Source organism: Numenius arquata, chromosome 12, assembly GCF_964106895.1.
Source record: "Numenius arquata chromosome 12, bNumArq3.hap1.1, whole genome shotgun sequence".
Taxonomy (NCBI): Eukaryota; Metazoa; Chordata; class Aves; order Charadriiformes; family Scolopacidae; genus Numenius; species Numenius arquata.
Window position 1 is genome coordinate 4222767 of NC_133587.1, and position 7216 is coordinate 4229982.

Genomic DNA, 7216 nt, shown 5'->3' on the forward strand with positions numbered 1-7216 from the left:
CTCACACAGTCATCGCGGGCTCCGGTTTCCAATCAGAGGCCCGGGCTGAGGAGCCAGCGCGCCGGGGAGGAGGGCTGGGGCTGGCCCGGATGCTGCTTCACAAACCAGCAGCGATTCTCTCTTTGTTCTGGGATCGCTCTGCTTCAGCCAAAAAAAAGCCATCGCACCGCCCGTCCTGCAGATGCGGGAGCGAGGAGCCGGTCCGAGGGGCTTTGATCCCCCGCTCTCCGAGAATAATCGGGGATGGAGCAGGCGTTGGGTGGGTTTGTGGGCTCCGGACCCAGCTGAGATCCAGGGATAAAGACCTGGGAGAGGTGGAAGTGCTGGGTCCCCCACCCTGGATCTGGGTACCGCGGTCATGCCCTTTCCCTCGCCTGTCCCTACTCCTGGTGCATGAGGCTCAGCAGATATAGGCTGAAGTCTGGGCTCCCAGTCCCTCCCAGTCCCTCCCAGTCCCACGCACTGAGCATCCCACCCCCTCCCCCAGTGGAGATGCTGGTGCTGGCCCCACACAGCCCCATGTGCACAGCGGTTAGCAGGACTTTTTGAGATGCCTCCAGAGCCAGCAGCTTGTGGAAGAGGCTCTGCAAACCCAGGATCCCTTTTATTCTAACAGAATTAAGGGTCTGGAAGGCGCTGCTGCGACCAGTTGGGTTAATATGTGTTTTAAAGTAATTTGTCGTGTAGGTGCCTGATCAACCAACACCTTCTCAGGCATTTACGGCCGCAGCGTGTGCTGGGCTGCTTCTCCTCCACTTCCCCCTGCCCTCTGTGGTGGGAACAGTGGGATGGTGGGAATGCTGACCCAGGAGCACCAAGGAATCGCCGCTCGACACGCACGGTCCTGTCCCTTCCGTGGCATCGTGTCGGTTTGCAAGGACAAGCTCTGATCCACGACCCACCTCTGTGACAAAGCCACGATGCGAGAGGAGGTGTGATGGTTTCCTGCAAGCACATGGAGAAAGGCAGCACCGCTGCCCCCACTGCTCTTCCTCCTCCTCCTCCTCCTCCTCTTCCTCCTCCTCCTGCCCTTCCCAGCACAGCTCTTCCACAGCAGCACAACTCTGCACGTGAAACAAAGCGCTCCTCAGCATCTGTTCTACATTTGCTGTTCTTTTCAAGTCCATTCCTGTGCCCCCTCCGCTCAGCCGGGCCTGAAAATAGCAACTGTGGCTGCCTTTATATTGCATTATTTCAGAGGTTCGGTACCTCAACCAGCCCACGGCCAGCTGCTCCCCAAGCATCTTTACAACCCCCCGGGTGGCCGAGCTCCCCAGCATCCTCCTTTCGCCCTCACCCTGCTCCTCGAGATGCAAAATCGCACTTTGCAGGTGGAGAAAATGAATGTGGTGGCAGTTCTGCACCCATCAGGGGTGCCCGGGGTGGCTGTTGGGATGCTGCGGGGATGAGCGAAGGCGTCTGGGCAGCCTTATAGCGAGGAGGAGACTTTGAAGATGCTGCCTGGTCTCAGCTGGCACACGAAGCTGCCTGACAGCCCGAACAGGCAGCTGCCTCCCTGCCTGCTGCAGGTTAACAGCTCTCCCGGCAGGCAGCGCGTTGGCTGGGAAGCAAAGCCGCCTCGGATCTGCCTCATTTTATACAAAGAAGGTGGGCTGTGCCCGTCCCTCCCACCCCGCTGATCCCCCTCCGCTCCACCGATAATAATACCTAGCAATTACACAAAGCTTTCCAAGCTCTCCGCAGACATTAATTAAGCTCTCTCCCCGCAATGGAGACAAAGAGGGGAACCGCGGGGAAATTCCCAACTTGGGTTGGGATTTTTTTCGCTTCGATTTTGTGTGGCCGTGCCATGGGACCTCCCAGTTCCCGGTGGCACCGCGTGAGCCACGTGCTGGTGATGGTGCTGTGGGGCAGCCCTGACAGCGATGGTCACCCTGGGCTTTGCTCTCACGTGACAAGTTTTATCTGTTTTTCCCTAATTTCTGGGCAGTCACAGCCACTCCGATGGTGGTACCGCATTCCCAGTGCCAGTAACTGAGGTTGGCTCTGCCCTGCGGCACCTCCCCGGGTGCCACCACCTCTGTGGGGGTGACACCTCAAGGTGAGGAGGTGGGAAAACCATATTGTCCTGCGGGCATGACACCAGCCTCACACCCAGCCTTGTCCCCAGGAGCTGGGGTGGCTTTGCAAAGGGACGTGGACCATCCTCCCCATCTGCCTGCAGCCCAGGGGCTAGAGGGGGGATGGATGGGTGGGCACCCTGCCTGCACCCAGCAGAGCAGGACAATGATCAGGGCATCCTGGAGGGGAGGATGACAGGCAGGACACTCTGCCCGCACCCAGCAGAGCAGGACAATTGCCATGGCCCCCTGGAGGGGAAGATGACAAGCAGGGGACCCTGGAGGGCAGGAAAACAGGCAGGACACCCTGCCTGCACCCTGCACAGCACGAGGACAGGTAGGGTATCCTGCCTGCACCCCGGAGGACAGGATAATGGCTAGGGCACGTTGCAGGGCAGGATGACAGGCAGAACAGCCTGGAGGTGAGGCTGACAGGCAGGACACCCTGCCTGCACCCTGGAAGGCAGGACGACAGGCAGGGCAACCTGGAGGGGAGGATGACAGGTAGGGACACCCTGGGGGGGAGGAGGACAGGTAGGGACACCCTGCCTACACCCTGGAGGACACGATGGCGGGCATGGCAACGTGGAGGGGAGGATGACAGGTAGGACACCCTGGAGGGGAGGAGGACAGGTAGGGACACCCTGCCTACACCCAGCAGAGCAGGACAATTGCCATGGCCCCCTGGAGGGGAGGATGACAGGTAGGACACCCTGGAGGGGAGGAGGACAGGTAGGACACACTGGAGGGAAGGAGGACAGGTAGGGACAACCTGGAGGGCAGGACGACAGGCAGGGCACCCTGCCCGCACCCCGGACAGGCAGAGCAGCGCTGCCCGCCCTCCGGCGGGGTGCGGGGGAGCGGACGGGAGGGCTGACCCGCTCTGCCCTGCCTTGTCCGCACCGGGGCCGGGCCGGGTCAGGCCGTGCCGTACCGGGGGGCGCTACCCGGTCCCGCCTTCCCGGGGCGCCGCCCCCGCCCGCCGCTGCCACCCGGCCCCGGCCCCGGTCCCGGCCCCGGCCCCGTTCGGCGGAGCCACGCGAGATCGGCGCGGGGCCGGCGCGGGGCCGGCGGCGGCGGCGGCGGCGGCGGCGGGGCGCGGGGCGGGCCGGGCCGGGCGGGGCGGGCCGGGGAGCGCGCATGAGCCGCGGCGGCGGCGGCGGCGGGCGGGAGCGCGGCAGCGGAGCGCGGTGCTGCCGCGGGTGTGGGCGCGCCGGGGAGCCCCGCACGGCGGCCCGCAGCCGGGGGCGGCGGGCGGCACCGCCTCGCCGGCCGGGGGGGGCGCCCGGCCCTGCGCGCCCCGCACCGCGGCCCGCCGCCGCCGAGGTAAGCACCGAGCTGCGGCCCGGCCCGGCAAACCCCCACCCCCCCCCCCCGCAACACACCCCGGCCCCGCCGCGGCGGGGAACCCCCCACAGCCCTCCACCCCGCGCCCCGCTCCGTTCCGCTCCGCTCCTCCCGCCGCCGCGTCGCCATTTTGCCGCTCGGTTTTCCCCTCCCGGCGGCGCGGCCCGGCCGGGCCCTCCCCGCCGGCCCTGGCTGGGCCCCGGCTGCCTCCCGGGGAAGGGGCTGCCGGGCCCGGGGAGGCGGCAGGCCGCGGGGCGGCCCGGCCGTGCTGACAGGCGGCGGGGCGGCCCCCGCTGAGGCCCGGGGAGGTGACAGGGCCCGGGGCGGCCCTGCCCGCACGGTGACGGGGGGGCGGCAGCAGGGGTGACAGCGAGGTGGGGCAGAGGAGGGGACGGTGCCGTGCCCGGGGAGGTGACAGCGGGAGCAGGCAGGGCAGAGGTGTCCGTGGCCGGGGGTGGCCGGGATGGGAGCACAGCCCGGTCCCCACCTCGGCGCGGTGAGGTCTCCTTGTCGTGTGATTCCTCGTTTGTATTCCCGGGAAGTTTCTCCCGGCGCATGGCTCCGGTTCAGCCTGGAGTTCCCGGGAGGGAGAGCGGCTCATCCGGCAGCGGCAGAGACATCAGTGCCCTTTGGCATCCATCATCCACACCGGCCTTGTCCCATCTCTGCCCGGCACTCCCAGATCGAGGGGTGACCGGGCTGGTTGGCGCACGGTGCATCCGTAGCGATGGGACCGGGCAGGAATCCTGGTAGGAGAATTTGTGTCCAAGGACCCATGGGTGACATTTCCCACTTGTATCCCTAAGGACATCGTGGGACCGAGAGGGCTGCAGCCGTCCCAGGCTGTGTGCGCGCTCCTGCGGACCCGCCAAGGGCATGGACAGACATTTATACGTGGAATTAATTCCCCTTCTCCAGTTTGTGCCCAGTTTCCAAGCTGTGCCCGGCCCGCAGAGTCTGACAGCTCCGTGGGAGGGGTCTGTCACGGAAGAGCCCTGTTGGGGCAGCGAGTGGCCAGGACCTTGCCGTCCCTTGTCAAACTCAGCAGAAGAGCATGTGGCCGTGCCAGCCGGGCAGAGCTGCCGGTGGCTCAGGAGCACGTGGTGGGTTCCCAGGCTTCGCTCCGCCATTCCCGCAGCCATGGGCTTCCTCCTGGCACCGCTGGCTCAGCCTCCGCTCATCCCGCGCTGGCTCCTGTGTCGACACGGTCTTTTTTTTTTTTCCGGAGCTGGAGTGGGATGCTTTGAAAATGCTGCCACGAACTTCTAGCAAGGTACCTAGAGCTGATCTGGAGGCTTCACCAGCCACGATGCTGCCAGCCCCGACCATCCCATGCCACGTCCTTGCCCCGCTCGCAGGCAGGACCTGCCGAGATCTTCTCGTCCCGTGGCCGGTTGCAAAGAGGTTTTTCACCAAAACACAACGAAAGCGTGGAAGGGCGCAGGCTGTTGCCCGGTTGCAGCATGTGTTACTCAAAACCGAGTGACAAGTTTGGACATTACAAGAAAATATACAATGGGCTGATTTCTGCTCTCTGGCTCCAAGGCAATTCCTCTGGGATCCCTGGGGTTGTATCGGTGGCCAGGGAGCAGAGTTTGGCTCTCGCTAAGTGGTTTATGGGATTTTTAGTTTTTATTTAGCCAAAAAAATGAGAAGGGGAAAAAATTCAAAGAAGTATTTGGTGGGGAAAAACAAAAGACATTCAAAACCTCCTCAGCTGGCCAGAAGGGATCCCTTTGAGGTGACAGACGTGTTAAGGGGAACAAGAAGCGTCCGGCTGCGGGAGCGGGGCTGAGCCAGGCACCTGGAATGTGGCAGTGGTTTCAGGAAGGGAGCTCTGGGGGGTGATGCTTGGCACCATCCTGGCACCCGAGGTTTGGTGTGTGCTGCCACGGGGTGTTCAGGGGGCAGGAGATGGGCACCTTGGCTATCGATGAGGTTTGCCCTGTCTGTCACCCTTTGTGAGTTGTCCTCGAGCTGCCCAGCGAGGAGGACACGGAGGTTTTGTGGTCTGTCGCCCGTCCGATGGCAGCCCTGGTGTCTCGCTGTGTGGGGTGCAAGCATGCCGTTGGGTGCCATTTGGCATGGGGGGCCCCAGTGCTGGGATCTGTGCCTGGTCCAAGGGATGAAGCCACGGCTCAGTGGCATTTCGGCACTAGCCCAGGTTGGGTAAACGCATCGGCCGCCTGGGTTTCCCCTTGGTTTTCGCCCTGTTGTAAAGCGCAGAGATCTTGTCATCTTCAGCTTTCAGTTCGCTGGTCTTTCATCTTTTTTTCCCCCTTTTTTCTTCGAGCAACTTGACTGAGGATCATTCAGAGGAGCAGAGGTGCCAGGAGGCAGTACGAGAAGGAAGGGGACTGGTGTGTTCATCCCCAGAGTATCGGGGACAGTAGCAATGCTCACGTGGGTGAGAGTGAAGCTGTGATTTGGAAAAGGGCCACAGGGACCCCCCCCTCTCTGTGCCTGCTCCAGAGAGCAGCCATCCCCGGGAATGAGCCACCAGCAGTCAGGCCACAGCTCCTGCCCAGGTCTCCCACCAAAAGACCCCAAAGTAGCTGAATAAATAAATGATCGCTGTGTTCACACCAAGTGCCAGAGAAACTGTTGCCAAGGCTGGAATTTTCTCACTTGATCCGATTAACCTTTGTGTCCGTGCAAACAACCACATGTGTGTCACCAGCCGAACACATGCCGGGAGCTTTTGCCAGTTCTTCTTGGAGCATCTGGGCTGCATGTGATGCGCGGTGCCCGATCCCATACGGAAAGTCCCCAGGCTCACCTCAGAAAGGACTGTTGGACCCTCGTGTCGATGGCATGGCCGGCGATCACGGGAGATGTTTCCCTGACCTCCACCGTCCCTCTGGGGACGAGGACAGGCGGGATGAGTCTGGATGCTCAGGGCATCAGCTCCTTTGAGTAAAGCAATGCCAACGTAATCTCCTGGGAGGAACTGGGGGTGATGAGTCAAATCTGTGTTTTAAAAAAACCACTTGTGTGGAAGAGAAGTGTTGAGCAAAGGTCAAGAAGGCACCAAGGGGCACCTCCGTTAGTCATGATGCCAGTGCTTGGCTGAACATCAACATCACATCCCAACCAAGGTCTCAAGGCTGCGATGGTCCGAGGAATCACTTCTCAAGGGCCTGATGCTCTCGTTACGGAGGCTTGGAGGACTCCTCTCCCCCCGTACCATCTCCCGATGCAGCCCCCGTCCTCGGCCATCTCTTTGCTTGTGCAGTCGGGAGGGGAGGAAGGTACTTTGGAACCACCTGGGAGCAGAGCCAGCCGCGCCGTGGGCTTCATCCTGGTACTGCCAAAGTGGAGGGGTGTCCTGCTGCCCGCTTCCGTCAGGAGCGACATTGGGACTTCTGCGATAATTCCTGGTGTTCATTATTTATAGAGAAGCCAAATTGAATTATTAATACGGAAAATTCAGATAACATTAACAATTCTCAGTTTATAACAGTTTCCCATTAATAAGGAAAATTGGAAATTTATCACTACATCTGTTCATTAAAACTCACTATGTTTTTTTCTTTCTTTTGGTGTCTTAAATGAAAGCAGAGAAATAAACGAAGAGGAAAAGCCATTTATTCGCTGCTTCTCTGGGCAAAGTCAGCCCATAATTTTTAATAAAGTCTTTGCTGTTATACGTGGAGGGGAAAGCAGCCTATAATGAAAGCAGCTTTTCAGCCATGTCTATGGCATTGCTCGACCGTGGAACAAATACTGGGAAACACATCCCGTTTCTTCTCTTTGTGGGAACCTTTAAGCTGCATGATAGTTTTCTA